A 17,131-nucleotide genomic window follows, 5' to 3' on the forward strand; every position below is an offset into this window, starting at 1 on the left:
TCCCATGGACAGAGGAGCCTGGAGGCTATATAGTCTAAAGGGTTGCAAATAGTTGGACACAACTGAGCACAAGTACCTTCCTACCTTTGTGTTAATTATTCACTTATTTAACAATAGGTATTAGTTATTAAGAGCTTATCATGTGCCACGTTAGTTTCCATGATGTAGAATGCTACCCTGGGCAAAGATGGCCCGAGCCTCTGCACTCATGGAGCCTGTATTCTAGGGGAGAATAAAATGTGCAATATTTCAGGTGATGTGTGTGAGTGTCAGCTGCTCAGTTGTGTCCAACTCTTTGAGACCCCATGGACTATAGCCTGCCAGGCTCCTCTGTCCATGGAATTCTCCACGCAAGAATACTGGAGTGGGTAGCCATTCTCTTCTCCAGGGGATCTTCCAGACCTAGGGGTCAAACCCGCATCTCCTGAGGCTCCTGCACTGCAGGCAGATTCTTTACCATTTGAACCAGGTGTGTTAAGTGCTGTAGAGTAAAACAAGGACTTCCCTGGTGATCCAGTGGTTAAGACTTCGCCTCCCAATGCAGAGGGTTCAGGTTCGATCCCTGATTGGGGAGCTAAGATCCCACATGCTTTGGGGTCAAAAAACCAAAACATAAATCAGAAACGATATTGTAACACATTCTATGCTGCTGCTGCTAAGTCGCTTCAGTCGTGTCCAGCTCTGTGCGACCCCATGGACTGCAGCCTACCAGGCTTCTCCGTCCATGGTATTCTCCAGGCAAGAACACTGGAATGGGTTGCCATTTCCTTCTCCAATGCATGAAAGTGGAAAGTGAAAGTGAAGTTGCTCAGTCATGTCTGACTCTTAGCGACCCCATGGACTGCAGCCTACCAGGTTTCTCCATCCATGGGATTTTCCAGGCAACAGTACTGGAGTGGGGTGCCATTGCCTTCTCCCAACACATTCTATAAAGACTTTAAAAATGGTACACGTCAAAACAAATCTTTCAGAAAAGTAAAACAAAGGAGGCTGAGGGGAACAAGGAGAGGGTTCTCTTTGTTCTTTTATGTGTTTAGGTAGGTTTGGCAAAGAGTAGGCATGTCTTCTATTTACACTAATGATACGACACTTCCTTTTAATATAAAATGTAAGTTAAAAGCCAGCTTCAAAGAGATTTGTAAGTAGATAGCAGTTCAGCAAGATGGTAGTCAAATAACTGACATTTGGTATGTTTACTTTAAGGTAATGTTCTGAAGCATTGGCTGACTGTTAAAAATCCCGAGGTGAGTTTTAAAAAACTTCCAGATGGTCAATCCACACTCCAGACTAATCATTTCAGACGATTAGCCAAGCAATGCCCATCTCCCAACCCGCAGTGGGGTTGTCTTCTGAAGAAACTGAATTTCAATTTCAGGCAGAGAGCTGGAGAAGGGGGTGCAGTACAGTCTGCTTCCTGAACAGTGGGATCCCTCCACCTTTCCCCAGCATCTTTCACCTGCCCTGCTCCCCAGATGCCAGAGGTCTGGATCATATTTCCAACTTGAGACAGGATGAATCTCCCTTTTGTTGTAATTGAATGGGCCCAGGAAGAATAATTTGCAAATAATGATGTTTTGGGGGTACTTGGTGAAGAAGTTGACTTTCTTCCCAATCATAACCAGTAAAGCACAGCTTTCAGCCCTTGAACACAGAGCTTCTAGGCAGCTTTCCAACAAAGGGATATGGGAAGGAAGTCCAGATGGACACATGCTAAATTAATTGAGTTTGAAGAAGCTGGTTACAGCAGTGGAACCAGAGGGCTGGCCCTGTCAGGAATAAAGTAGGTCACACGGGGGTGTGGCCGGTAGGTGATGCCACTCAGCTGGCGGGCCCCTGGTGTGTGCTCGCTCAGAAGAGCGCTCACAGCGCTATGCGCTGTGTGACGCAATCCTCACAACTCCTCCGCGAGGGAGACGCTCTTATTCCCCCAAATACAGGTGAGTAAGCAGGCGCACAGACAGGTTAAGGAACTTGCCAGGTCCACACAGCTGAGATTTGAATCAGGGCAGTTTGGCTTCAGAGTCCCTGCACTTCATCCCACCACTGCATCCCATGTTCTCCTGCTGAGTAAGTATTTCTAGACAAAAAAAAAAAAAAAATCCCACAAAAAAGGCAGGAGCGCACTCCCTGGTTTCTGCAGGTTACAGTTGCCTTGAACAACAGGCATACCAGTTTCCCTAACCAACTGCTTAAAGATCTCCATCCGAGCGCAGCTCATTTTCTGATGTCATCTCCTCTATATCTCTGACATAGGTGATCCAGGCAAAGTGGATTTTCCTGAGTTTATGCCTCTGTTTCCATGTGCTTTTTCCTTCCTTGGCCTGTTGTTCAATTGCTCAGTCATGTCCGTCTCTTTGCGATCACATGGACTGCTGCACACCAGGCTTCCCTGTCCTTCACTATCTCCCTGAGTTTGCCTAAACTCATGTTCACGAGTAGATAAGTAAACAAATAGATGACTTAACCAGATAGAGATAAAGGCAGAGAAGTGATAAATGGAAGATAGGGAGAGGAACTTGAAGGCTATGAAATGTTTTCTTGATCGTTCTTATATGATACACATTACAGATATCTTGCATATTCCCAAGCTCAAAAGCATTTGGGGAAGATGAATAGAGGAATAAACAATGAGATATATTGTAACTCCCTGAGGGCTCTATTATTCTCACTGATTCTAGGTAAAGAATCTGCCTGCTGGTGCAGGAGAGGCCAGAGATACAGGTTCAATGGCTGGGTCAGGAAGATCCCCTGGAATAGGAAATGGCAACCTGCCCCAGTATGCTTGTCTGGAAAATTCCCTGGACAGAGGAGCCTGGTGGGCTACAGTCCATGGTGTCACAAAGTGTCAGACATGACTGAGAGACTGAGCGCGCAGAGAACACACATAGACCCTTGTAAACTTACCTTTAGAGAGCCATTCACGGCAGTTCTTACTCATAGATTTCACTGGGAGAGCGCACTCTTCTGACTGGGAGCAGTTAAACACAGATGATTCCTCAGTTTCTTAGGAGAGCAGAGAACTGATGGGATGAGACACAAGGTAGGGTTTTTATATAGGTCGAAAGTTTCAAGAGCATGGGATGCTACGTGGCCACTCCAGCATGGCAGCCTCGCCTTAACTGGATGATGTATATGGCAGCTCCAGCTCCGAGGATGAGTGCTCCAGAACGCTCAGAAAGTTCTCTAGCAGTTGAAGCAGTCACAGCCCACCCTGATTCCGGGGCAGGGTCACCCACCTCTCAAGGGCAGGGGTGGCAATGTCACATTGTGGAGGAGCAGGAAGAGTGGAAGATTTTGCTGTAATCATCTCTGAAAAAATGTCATCTGCCAGGGGTATTGTCCTAAATTCTATCCCCTGCTTTTTCAGAACCACCTCCAAAAGATGACCCAGCTAGGAGAGGAGTTTTAAGATGCTGACATTTGGCAGAAACCCAAAAAATTCTGTAAAGCAATTTTCCTCAATTAAAAATAAATAAATTTAAAAGAAAAAAGGAGATTTTCTCCACTGTCCTTAGCCCTGCCCCCTCTCAGTTGCTTTCTGGCCTCTGCACAGCAATGGTCCCATGAACTACCTGGCAAACCCTAGACTGGTTTCAGTTTGGACTTCGGCGGCTGTGTCATTTGGTTTCTCTGTGCTTTGATAGTCAATATATGGTTTTGCACAGGTGGCGCTAGTGGTAAAGAACCCTTCTTCCAATACAGGAGAAGGAGACCTAAGAGACGTGGGTTCTATCCCTGGGTTGGAAAGATCCCCTGGAGAAGGGAATGGCAACTCACTTCAGTATTCTTGTATAGAGAATCCCATAGAGGAGTCCAGTGGGCTACAGTCCAGTTCCGTTCAGTTGTTCAGTCGTGTCCAACTCTTTGTGACCCCATGGACTGCAGCACGCCAGAATTCCCTGTCCATCACCAACTCCCAGAGTCCACCCAAACCCATGTCCATTGAGTAGGTGATGCCATCCAACCATCTCATCCTCTGTCATCCCCTTCTCCTCCTGCCTTCAATCTTTCCCAGCATCAGGGCCTTTTCCAACGAGTCAGTTCTTCTCTTCAGATGGCCAAAGTATTGCAGCTTCAGCATCAGTTCTTCCAGTGAATTTTCAGGACTGGTTTCCTCTAGGATGGACTGGTTGGATCTCCTTGCAGTCCAAGGGACTCTCAAGAGTCTTCTCCAACACTACAATTCAAAAGCATCAATTCTTTGGCGCTCAGTTTTCTTTATGGTTCAACTCTCACATCCATACATGACTACTGGAGAAACCATAGCTTTGACTATATGGACCTTGGTCCATAAAGTAATGTCTCTGCATTTTAATATGCTATCTAGGCTACAGTCCATAAGGTCACAATGAGTCCGATAGCACTGAAGCAAAACTTAGCATGCAAACATGCATCATTTATCCATTAAAAGAACAACAACAAAACCCTAAATTTATGGCTTTGCACAATCATTTTCTCTATTGCATGATGCTTAACAGCTTTGCCTTCTTGATTTTAGAGCGGGGTTAGAACACAAGAGAGGCCATTTGATCATTTTCAGGAAGGTCTTTTGGAAAATTTCCAGCAGGGTGAGAGGATTCATTTTCCACCTCTTTCCCCACTACCTTCTGGAGGAAATTGTCTGTCTGCTTCAGGAAGGCCATCTGACCCTGGGAATCTGGGGAGTTCGGCCATGGCCTCTTGCTCTGCAGGGCCCCTGATGACGGGTTACGAGACCCACATCTGTCTTTCCTCCTCTCTCTCACTTTTCCCTGGCCAACAATTATCCTACTGTTTCTGAGAGTTTTTGAATAGTTGCTTTGGGAAGAAAACTTATTATATGAACATTGGAATCAACACTTTAAAATATTCCTAACCAGTACCAGCAGTTTGAGCGCTAGGTATAGGAGAAGAAGGAAAGAGCTTGTAGGAGAAAAAGTGTGTTATTTACTGTTAACTGTCTTATTTATCATTTGTGTATGACTGAGCCATTTTGTAACTTGATATAATTCGAGTCTATATCAAAGGGAGGAGAAGGAAATGGCAACCCACTCCAGTATTCTTGTCTGGAGAATCTCATGAACAGAGGAGCCTGGCAGGCTACAGTCTATGGGGTCACAAGAGTCAGACATGACTGAGCAACTAAGCATACATCAAAAGTAGAGCTTATCAGAAAGAAATAAAACTTGTGGTCTTTAACAAAGATATTAGGCAAATATGTGTGTATAGTTTATTTTTAAATTTTTTCTATTTTTCTTTTTTTAATATGTATTATTTATTTGTTTTGGAGTATAATTCCTTTACAATGTTGCATTTCTGCCACACAACAAAGTGAATCAGCCATATATATACATGTATCCCCTCCCTCTTGAACATGCCTCCTCACTCTTCCACCCTGTTTATATAATTTGTAAACTGAATAGTTTCTACTCCCCTCGCTGTGGGGAACCCACTGTGAGTTGTCACTGATGCTGTGATGTCACCGAGCCCGCCTCTATTTGGTTTTTACCCACTGGTGCACATTCCATCGCAGCTGTGTGCTAGTCCTGGCCAATCCCGGCCAGTCCCTGTCCTTCAGAAAATCTGGGCAGTAGGTGGAAGATGTAGCTAGGGACCTGTCATGCCCAAGATCTCATTTTTCCATTCCTGGAGTTGGAGACATTTTCTTACACTACCAAGGCACCTAACTTTATTTGCATTAAAATCACTGCAGGTGTTTGTGAAAACACAGCTTCCTGAGCTCCATCCCTGAAGAGGACCTATGTTGTAGGTCTTGGGTGGGGCAAGGAATCGTTTGCCATCACCTGCAAACTGCACTTTGCTAAGGATTTTGCCCATCTCAGCTTCTGTACCTTTTGCTGCACTGACCCTCAGGTGAGGTGCTACTTTCTGCTGAACTATGTCCTGAGTGTTTTAAAGACAGATAAATAGATAATGATAGAAAGACCCAAGGGGCAAAGATATAAATCCTCTGCCTTCATGCTGCTGTTGCTGTTCATTTGCTCAGTCATGTCCGACTTTTTGCAGTCCCTTGGACTATAGCATGCCAGGCTTCCCTGTCCTTCACCGTCTCCTGGAGTTTGCTCAAACTCATGTTCATTGAATTGGTGATGCTAACCATCTCATCCTCTGCTGCCCCTGTCTCCTTTTGCCTTCAGTCTTGTCAACACTGGAGTCTTTTCCAGTGAGTCAGCTCTTCACAACAGGTGACCAAAGCATTGGAGCTTCAGTTTCAGCATCGGTCCTTCCAATGGGTATTCAGGGTTCAGTTCTTTTAGGATTGACTGGTTTGATCTCCTTGCTGTCTAAGGGACTCTCTCTTTTCCAGCACCATAATTTGAAAATATCAGTTCTTCAGCGCTCAGTCTTCTTTATGGTCCAACTCTCACATCCATACATGACTACTGGAAAAACCATAGTTTTAACTATACGGACCTTTGTCAGAAAAGTGATGTCTCTGTTTCTGAATACACTGTCTAGGTTTGTCATAGCTTTTCTTCCAAGGATAAAGTGTCTTTTAATTTCGTGGCTGCGGCCTCTGTCCGCAATAATTTTGGAGACCAAGAAAATAAAGTCTGTCATTGTTTCCATTTTTTCCCCATTTATTTGCCATGTAGTTGAGAGTCCTGAATATTCATTTGAAGGACTGATGTTGAAGGTGAAACTCCAATACTTTGGCCACCTGATGTGAAAAACTGACTCATTTGAAAAGACCCTGGTGCTGGGAAAGATTGAAGGTGGGAAGAGAAGGGGATGAAGGAGGATGAGATGGTTGGATGGCATCACCGACTCAATGGACATGAGTTTAAGTAAACTCTGGGAGTTGGTGATGGACAGGGAGGCATGGTGTGCTGCAGTCCATGGGGTCTCAAAGAGTTGGACACGACTGAGCGACTGAACTGAACTGAACTGAGCATAAACCTGACTGTTTAGCCTGCAGGGCCTCTGACTAGGGGTGGAATTCAGCTAAAATAAGCAGTTTGTCAGAGGAGCCCTTCTCTTCCTCCTCTCTCCACTCTCTGGCTGAGAGGGTCTCGTGCCACCTCTGGAATGATTGGGCAGCCAAGCAGCCATTTCAGGTCACGTCTAGAGAAGTGGGAGGAAGTACAGCTCTTTTTCCCCAGCCTGAGAGCGAGAAGTTTCTTCTGTCTTTCTGAGCTCACAGCGGGGAATCAGGCTCATTCTCACCAAAATCTCTGTGACCTCTGAAACTTTCAGGTGCCTGCGAATCACCTGGGATCATGGCAAACTGCAGAGTCCGATTCACGGGGTCTGGATGGGAGTGGTGTGTGAGTGCCTGCTTAGTTGCTTCAGTCAGTCCAACTCTTTGCCACCCCATCGAACTGTAGGCTCCTCTGTCCATGGAATTCTCCAGGCAAGAACACTGGAGTGGGTTGCCCGTGCCCTCCTCCGGGGGATCTTCCCAACCCAGGGATCAAACCCAGGCCTCTTGGGTCACTTGCATTGGCAGGCAGGTTCTTTACCCCTAGCACGACCTGGGAAGCCGCGGTGGGCTGGTGCTTCTGCGTTTCTCACGAGTCCCGGGACCAATCCAGTGCTGCTGGGCCTCAGACCCCACTGTGAATGGTTAGGAGGTGAACTCCGACAAGGGTCTCATGGAAGAGTGCACCGAGTCTGCCCGGGGAGGCCCTGGGAGGCCCTGACCTGAGAGGACTGGCCAACCAGAGTAGGTGGGTAATTAAATGAGTTTCAGGACTGAGATCTCTGAATTGAGGGCAGGTAAGGAATGTCGGAGGACCCAGCCAGCACGCAGAGAAACAGGATGAAGTGAGGAAAACAGTCTGGGGAAACGAGAGGGTTGACTTCCAAGGAGGGCTTCCTACCAGCTTCATTTGTAGGGCTCACGGTGAGGCATGGGGAGGTGGGCTGAGGGCACTGCTCATCCCAGGACCCTTCTCCCAGGTGCAAAGATGCCAGATTTAGCAAATAAAACATGGGATTCCTAGTTAAATTAGTTTTTCACATAAAGAGTGAATAACTGTAAGTATGCCTCAGATATTGCGTGGGACAAACTTATATGAAACGATTACTCATTCTTTACCCAAATTCAAATTTAATAGAGCAGCTTGTGGTTCTTTATCAATAAATTGATTCATTGCTGTTAGGATAAAGTGCGTGAAACATGTTTGACATTTGTACTTGCACATAATATGACTGAGCACTATTTTTCCTGGCTCTAAAGATTTTTTTTTTTTATTCTGGTCTTAGACTCCTTTGTTCAGGGTATAAAAGTCAATGAGGCCCATAGTCACATTTATACTACAGAGAAAGTCATCAGGAAATGATGTGCTTATCAATGATTTTCATAGCCTATTAGATGTTGGTCTTAAGCAGTAAGAGCGATAAATTTGAACATGGTAACAGTACTGAAGATTGCTTTTAAAAAATACACAAATTGCTTTTGCTTGTTTATAAAATATCTTTTCAGAGATTTCTCTGGATTCCTTACTGTAGCCATACAAGTCAGAAGGAAGGCAGATTTGGGAGCTCTAATTTGAGAACAAGTTTCTGTTGAGAGACTGAGTCACTGGTATTCAAAGATGAACAACCCAAACAGAGCTTTTCTGACATTTCTGCACATTCCTACACTCTGGCAAAGATGCTCACTGATGCTTTGAACCCCGTATTCCAATGTAGTTAAACAACCTTGTAGATCTAATGGGGCTTCCCTAGTGGCTCAGACCATAAAGAATCCACCTGCGATGCCATATGGGACAAGCCCCAGGCTGGGTACCAAAAGTGATGAGATAATGAAAGGTGCTGGAACCTCAAGGAGGTGACAACCCAGTTTGTAGAGGTTAGCTTGGTACCAGGGGGTCTGGCCCCAGGGGATTCTTTGCTTTCCTTAACTCCTCCCATACCTGCTCCCATCAGTTCTATTAACAGCTGGAGCTCAAAAACTTACCCTGAATCTGTCCACTGCTCTCTCTTCACCACCATCATCCAGGTCCAAGACATAGACATTTCTTGTCTGGATATGGATGATGGCTGCCAATGGTCTCCCCAGTTCAGCTCTGGGGCCCTGTAGTAAGTTGAATAGTGTCCCCCAAAGACATCAGGTCTTTCACATGTTGCTTTTTTTGAGAAAGGGTCTTCACAGGTGTTATTAGGTTAACAACCTTGAGACTGAGAGATTATCATGAATTATCAGGGTAGGACTGTGTGTGTGTGTGTGTGTGTTAGTGGCTCAGTCCTGTCCAACTCTTCACGACTCCATAGATTGTAGCCTGCCAGACTCTTTGGCCCATGGAATTCTCCAGGCAAGAATACTGGAATGGGTAGCCATTCCCTTCTCCAGGGGATCTTCTCAACCCAAGGACTGAACCCTGCTCTCCTGTGTTGCAGGCAGATTCTTTATCATCTGAGCCACCATCAGGGTAGGAGCTAAATGCAATCACAAGTGTCCTTATAAGAGGGAGGCAAAGGGAGCTTTGACACATGGAGAAGAGAAGGCAATGGGATGGCAGAAGCAGAGGCTGTAGTGATGAAGCCACAAGCCAAGGAGTGCCAGCAGTCACCAGAAGCTGGAAGAGGCATCTCCTGCCATGTGAGGACACAGAAAGAAGATGGCCATCTGTGAACCAGGAAGCCAGTTCTCCCCACACACTGAATCTGCCAGAACCTGGATCTTGGACATCCCAGCTTCCAGAGCTGTGAGAAATACACATTCTGCTGTTTATAAACTGTGTTATTTTGTTTTAGCAGCTCAAATGGACTTAGACATTCTCTCTCACTATTCTTTCTAAAATAGCAACCGAGTCCTTTGCTATGACTCCACTCTTTTTAAATTCCTTACATAGCAGTTAATTAATATGTTTCTTGTGTATTTGTTGGTGCATTTATTACTTATCTATTCCTCTTATCCTATAAAGTTTGTGAAAACTTTTCTGTGTTGACTATCTTTGAATCCCCAATGCCTCAATATCACGGGGCACATACTGGCGTGGGTGCCTGCGTGCGTGCGTACTCAGTCATGTCCGACTCTTTGCAATCCCATGAACTATAGCCCACTAGGCTCCTCTGTCCATGGAATTTTCCAGACAAGAAAACTGGAGTGGGTAGCTATTTTCTACTCCAGGGCATCTTCCTGACCCAGGAATTGAACCCTTGTCTCTTGCATCTTCATCGCAGGTGGATTCTTTGCCACTGTGCCACCTGGGAAGGCACATACCGGCACTCATGGAATATTTGTGGAATGAAAATGAAGGGGAGAAATAAGTGCAATAGCAGGATCTTTAAAGAGTGTCATGGGAGCACAGAAGAGAGAGGGCTTTTCTAGCCTCATAGCCTAGACGCTTTATCAGGTAATTGCTTCCTGGAGCTGTCATAAGGACTAGATTGATGAATAGCCAGCCTGTGTGCTCTGTGACGTGGTCTAACAAAGTAAACTCCTGACAAAGCCTAAAGACACACCAGTCTTCCTGCTAACAATTATCTGTTGCTAGTTGCCACCAGAATCCTTTTTTAAATTTTTGAAATGGTCCAAAGTGCACCTGGCTCCCTGCTGTCAGACACAGCTGCACCCTTCACAATCTCACGTGTGTCTGTAGCCTCCAACTGCCCTCACCCTTTGCCCCTCCCCCACAGCTCAGAGACAGCTAGCAGATGTTTGTCTTTCAGTAGTGGAAGGGGGCAGAAATTGCTTATGCTTTTCAACCCAGAAATATACTTTTGTCTAAAGAATCCCACTGAATTCCTAAATCCTGGGGTGCTTTGGAAGTCTCTGGAGATGAGTCCTCCTATATTCTGCCTATGGAACCTCATCTTATCCCTCTTATCCACATTTTGTCCCTGGGGTATTTTGTCGTGCTCAAATAGATCAAGTGTAGACACCTGTCGTCTTTGGCTAAATCCTGTAGGGAGCTCTGAAAAGACCCAATGCTGCGTGGGATCCATGAATGAATGGCAGCCCCGGCATCACCTGGGAGCTTATTAGAATTGAAGACCCAAGACTTCCTACATTAGAATCTGCATTTGATTCAATCTCCAACCAATTCATCCAAGCCCGAAAGTGTAAGAAGCAGTTGTATTAAATATACCTTGGAGCTGTCTTCATCAGGCACAAAGGAGTTCCTGTATCTGCCAGTGCCAATACAGGACTGCTCCCAGGAGGAGTGAATTCTTCCCGGGGGGCATCTGGTTTACCAAGTGCAGTAGGCAGGTGAACTTGGGCAACCTGAGGGTAGTCTTCCAACAAAGAAACAGAAGCTGGGTGCTGGGAGGGAAGGCATATAACTAGGGAAAATAAAAAAGGAATCGAAGAGAGTGTGGGCAGAGCATGGATTCTGCTTGCCACACCTCTCATAGGAACAGCTTGGATCCAATCTCATCTCTCCTGACTTTATCCATTACTGCCCACAGTAACCTCCTCTGAGAGGAAGTGAAAATGCTTGAAACAAAACATCCTCTCAACTAGCAGCCAGGCTGCCAGCCTTAAAACAAGTGTGTCCAGGTTGGAGGAAGAGAGAGAGACAGTCCTAGCAAAGCTAATTTCTTTCTCAAAAAAAGTAAGTAGTCTGTTGCTAAAAATGTCTACAATGTTGGTGTTGTGTGAATGTTCATAGGTGCTTAACTGTGTCTTAGAAACTGAAGATCTGGAGCAGGAAATGGCAACCTACTCCAGTATTCTTGCCTGGAGAATTGCATGGACAGAGGAGCCTGGTGGGCTACAGCCCATGCAAACAGTCAGACACGACTGAGTGACTAACATACAGAAACTGAAAAGGGTTTCCTTTTCTCCACACCCTCTCCAGGATTTATTTTTTGTAGATTTTTTTTATGATGAACACACTGGTGTGAGACGATACCTCACTGTAGTTTTGATTTGCATTTCTCTAATAATTAGTGATGTTGAACATCTTTTCATGTGCCTCTTGGCCATCTGTACGTCTTCTTTCGAGAAATGTCTATTTAGATCTTCCACTCATTTTTTGATTGGGTAGTTGTTGTTTTTTTATATTGAGCTGCAGGTGTCGTTTGTATGTTTTGAAAATTAAGCCCTTGTCTGTTGCTTCATTTGGAAATATTTTCTCTCATTTTGAGGGTTGTCTTTTCATCTTGTTCATTTGCAGAGATGTGGATGGATCTAGAGACACAATGATTTAAGTCAGAAAGAGAAAAAACAGATATATTAATCTGTATATGTGAAATCTAAAAAAAAGGGTACAGATGAGCCTATTTGCAAAGCCAAAATAGAGACACAGATGAAGAGAATAAATGTGTGGACACCAAGGGGGGATGAATTGGGAGATTGGGATTGACATATATATACACTAATACGTATAAAAGAGATAACTAATGAGAATTTACTGTATAGCACAGGGAACTCTACTCAGTGCTCTGTGGTGACCTAAATGGGAAGGAAATCCAAGAAAAGAAGAAATATATGTATACGTATGGCTGTATACACATGACTAAACAACTATACTCCAACTGTTGTTTAGTCACTAAGTCATATTTGACTCTTTGGACCGCATGGACTGCAGATTGCAAGGCTATTCTGTCTTCCACTGTCTCCCAGAGTTTGCTCAAATTCACGTCCATTGAGTTGGTGATGCTATCTAACCTATCTCATCCTTTGTTGGCCCCTTCTCCTCCTGCCCTCAGTCTTTACCAGCATCAGGATCTTTTCCAATGAGTTGATTCTTTGCATCAGGTAGCCAAAGTATTGGAACTTCAGCTATAGCAACAATTCTTCCAATGAATACTCAGGGTTGATTTCCAATAAAATTAACAAAAAAACAAAATGAAGACTGTAAGTTTTTGAGGAAATAAAGCTACCTGGCATTCTTTCTTTATGGTAATCTCCTCACGTTAAAAATAATAAGTTGCATTCGTTTTTTTAGAGAGAGGAGGTAGATTAAGATAATATGGTTAGTTTTTTTAAAAAATGGATTTATTGAAGTATAATTTACATTCAGTAAAAAAGTCACCCTTTAAAACATACAGTTCTCTGAATTTTAACAAATGTTGACAGTTGTATAATCACCAGAACAATGAAACAATAGTACAGTTTTATCCGAATAAAAAACTTTCCTTCTGCCCCTTTGTAGGCATCTTTTTCTTTACCCCTTTTTCTTTTCTAATTCTTGGCTACTGCTAATCTGATTTCTGTCTCTACAGTCTTGGAGTATCTCCATATGGTATTGTTTTGCAGAATATCATAAAAATGGAATTAAGCATTTGGTAGCTTTTTGTGTCTTGTTTCTTTCACTTGACATAATGCTTCTGAGATTTACTCACATTGTGTGCGTAGGTATGTATATAGCTTAACTATTTCTTCTTATGCTGACTTATACTCTGTACCAAGATTTGTTCATCCATTCACCAATCAACGGACGTTTGTATTGTTTCCACTTTTAGCTATTAGGCAAATTCGGCTATGAACATTTGTGTATAGTTTTTTGTGTAAACACGTGTTTTCATTTTTCTTGGATAACCATCTAGAGTAAAATGGCTGGATCATATGGTAGCTGTATGAATTTTGTAAAAAAAAAAAATAATTAATTTATTTATGGCTGTACTTGGTCTTCCTTGCTTTGGGAGGACTTTCTCTAGTGGCGAGCAGGGGCTACTCTTCATTGTGGTACTCAGGTTTCTTGTTGCGGTGGCCTCTCTTGTTGCAGAGCACAGGCTCTAGGCACACAGGCTTCAGTAACTGTGGCTCCTGAGCTCCGCGGCTGTGGCTGGTAGGCTCTAGAGCATTGGCTCAGTGGCTCTGGTGCATGGGCTTATTTGCCCCATGGCATGGGGAATCTTCCCAGACCAGCGATCGAACCCGTGTCCCCTGAGTTGGCAGGCAGGTTCTTATCCACTGCACCACCAGGGAAGTCCGTAACTGTATAAACTTTTAAAGAAACTACCAAGCTGTTTCACAAGCTGATTGTACTATATCACATGGTCACCAGCAGAGGATGAGAGTTTCAGTGGCTTCACGTATTTGATAGTGCTTGGTACTGTCAGTCTCCCCTCTGTAATTTTAGATATTCTAACAGGTGTGTAATAGGTCTCACTGTAGTTTAACTTACGTTTTCTTCATGACTACTGGTGTTGAGCATCTTCTCATATCCTCATTGGCCTTTCCTCTTTTCTATAAAGTATTCAAATGAATTTTAAAAATGGAATTGTTTTCTTATTAAATTCTGAATTGTGATAGATCTTTTATATTCTGGTTACCTTTCTTTTATCAGATGCATGCTTTGAAAATATTTTCTCTCAGTCTCTGTCCTACCATTTTCTTAATGTCTTTCAAAGAGCCGAAGTTTTTTGGTTTTGTTTTTCTCTAAAACTTTTAATTTTGTATCAGAGCTTAGCCAACTAACAACATCGCTTGGATAGTTTTAGGTGGACAGCAAAGGGACTCAGCTGTTCTTAGAAGTTTTTTTTTTTCTCTTTAATCTGTTTCTTTTTTAAAAATGGAGCTAAAATTCTGTTTTAAAGTATACAATTCAGTTGTTTTTAGTATATACACAAAATCTTACAACCACCATCACTATCTACGGACATTTTAATCCCAAAAGAAACCTCAGACCCACTGGCGGTCACTCCTTGTCCCCTCCTCCACCTGGATCCTGGCAACTGCTAATCTACTTTATCTCTTTAGATTTGCTTATTTGGGATATTTTATATAAATGGAATCACAATATGTGGCCTTTGTTTTCTGGCTTCTATTACTTCGCATAATGTGTTCAAGATTCACACATGTTGTAGCATGCATCATTCCTTTTACAAGCTGAATAGCATTTCACTGTAGAGTTATAACCTACTTCATTTGTTTATCAGTTGATGGACACTTGGGTTGTTTCCCTTTTTGGCTATTATACATAAAGTTGCTATGAACATTGGTGCACAAGTTTATGTGGGGGGGACATATGCTTTCTGGGTATATACCTTGGAATGAAATTGCTGGATCATATGGTAATTCTGTCCTTTATGGTGCCCATCTTTGCATGAAATGTTCCCTTGGTATCTCTAATTTCCTTGAAGAGATCTCAAGTCTTTCCCATTCTATTGTTTTCTTCTATTTCTTTGCACTGATCGTTGAGGAAGGCTTTATCTCTCCTTGCTATTCTTTGAAACTCTGCATTCAGATGGGTATATATTTGCTTTTCTCCTTTGCCTTTTGCTTCTCTTCTTTTCACAGCTATTTGTAAGGACTCCTCAGACAACCATTTTGCCTTTTTGCATTTCTTTTTCTTAGAGATGGTCTTGATCACCACCTCCTGTACAATGTCACAAACCTCCATCTAAAGTTCTTCAGGTACTCTATCAAATCTAATCCCTTGAATCTATTTGTCACTTCCACTGTATAATTGCAAGGGATTTGATTTAGGTCATACCTGAATGTTCTAGTGGTTTTCCCTACTTTTTTCAATTTCAGTCTGAATTTGACAATAAGGAGATCATGATCTGAGCCACAGTCAGCTCCCAGTCTTGTTTTTGCTGACCGTATAGAGCTTCTCCATCTTCAGCCACAAAGAATATAATCAATCTGGTTTCGATATTAACCATCTGGTGCTGTCCATGTGTAGAGTCATCTCTTGTGTTGTTGGAAGAGGGTGCTTGCTATGACCAGTGCATTCTCTTGGCAAAACTCTGTAGCCTTTGCTGTGCTTCATTTTGCACTCCAAGGCCAAATTTGCCTGTCATTTCAGGTATAAATAACAGGCTTGACTTCCTACTTTTGCATTCCAGTCCCCTATGATGAAAAGAACATCTTTTTTGTGTGTTAGTTCTAGAAGGTCTTGTAGATCATCACAGAACCATTCAACTTCAACTTCTTTGGCATTAGTGGTTGGGGCATAGACTTGGATTACTGTGATATTGAATGGTTTGCCTTGGAAACAAACAGAGATCATTCTGTCATTTTTGAGATTGCACCCAAGTACTGCATTATGGATTCTTTTGTTGACTACGATGGCTACTCTATTTCTTCTAAGGGATTCTTGCCCACAGTAGTAGATACAATGGTCATCTGAATTAATTCTCCCTTTCTGGTCTATTTTACTTCACTGATTCCTAAAATGTTGATGTTCACTCTTGCCATCTCCTGTTTGACCACTTCCAATTTACCTTGATTCATGGGCCTAAAATGCCAGGTTCCTATGCAATATTGTTCTTTACAGCATCAAACTTTACTTCTAATCACTAGTCACATCCACAACTGGGCATTGTTTTGTTTTGGCTCCATCTCTTCATTCTTTCTGGAGTCATTTCTCCACTCTTCTCCAGTATCATATTGGGCACCTACCGACTTAAGGAGTTCATGTTTCAGCGTCATATATTTTTGCCTTTTCATATTGTTCATGGGGTTCTTAAGGTAAGAATACTGAAGTGGTTTGCCATTCCCTTCTCCAGTGGACCATGTTTTATCAGAACACTCCACCATGATATGTCCATCTTGGGTGGCCTACATGGCATGGCTCATAGTTTCATTGAGTTAGACAAGGCTGTGATTCATGTGATCAGTTTGGTTAGTTTTCTTTGATTATGGTTTTCATTCTGAAGTGAATGAAACAGAAGCAGAAGATATTAAGAACAGGTGGCAAGAATACACAGAAGAACTATACAAAAAAGATCTTAATGACCCAGATAACCACAGTGGTGTGATCACTCAGCTAGAGCCAGACAACATGGAATGCGAAGTCAAGTGAGTCTTAGGAAGCATCACTACGAACAAAGCTAGTGGAGGTGATGGAATTCCTGTTGAGCTATTTCAAATCCTAAAAGATGATGCTATGAAAGTGCTGCACTCAATATGCCAGCAAATTTGGAAAACTCAGTAGTGGCCACAGGACTGGAAAGGTCAGTTTTCATTCCAATCTCAAAGGAAGGCAACGTCAAAGAATGTTCAACTACTGCACAATTGCACTCATCTGACACACTAGCAAAGTAATGCTGAAAATTCTCCAAGCGAGGCTCCAACAGTATGTGAACCTTGAACTTCCAGATGTTCAAACTGGATTTACAAAAGGCAGAGGAACCAGAGATCAAATTGCCAACATCTTTTGGATCATGGAAAAAGCAAGATAGTTCCAGGAAAACATCTACTTCTGTTTTACTGACTATGCCAAAACCTTTGACTGTGTGGATCACAGCAAACTCTGGAAAATTATTCAAGAGTTGGGAATAT

The sequence above is a fragment of the Bos indicus x Bos taurus genome, chromosome 2 (assembly GCF_003369695.1).
Source record: "Bos indicus x Bos taurus breed Angus x Brahman F1 hybrid chromosome 2, Bos_hybrid_MaternalHap_v2.0, whole genome shotgun sequence".
Classification (NCBI taxonomy): Eukaryota; Metazoa; Chordata; class Mammalia; order Artiodactyla; family Bovidae; genus Bos; species Bos indicus x Bos taurus.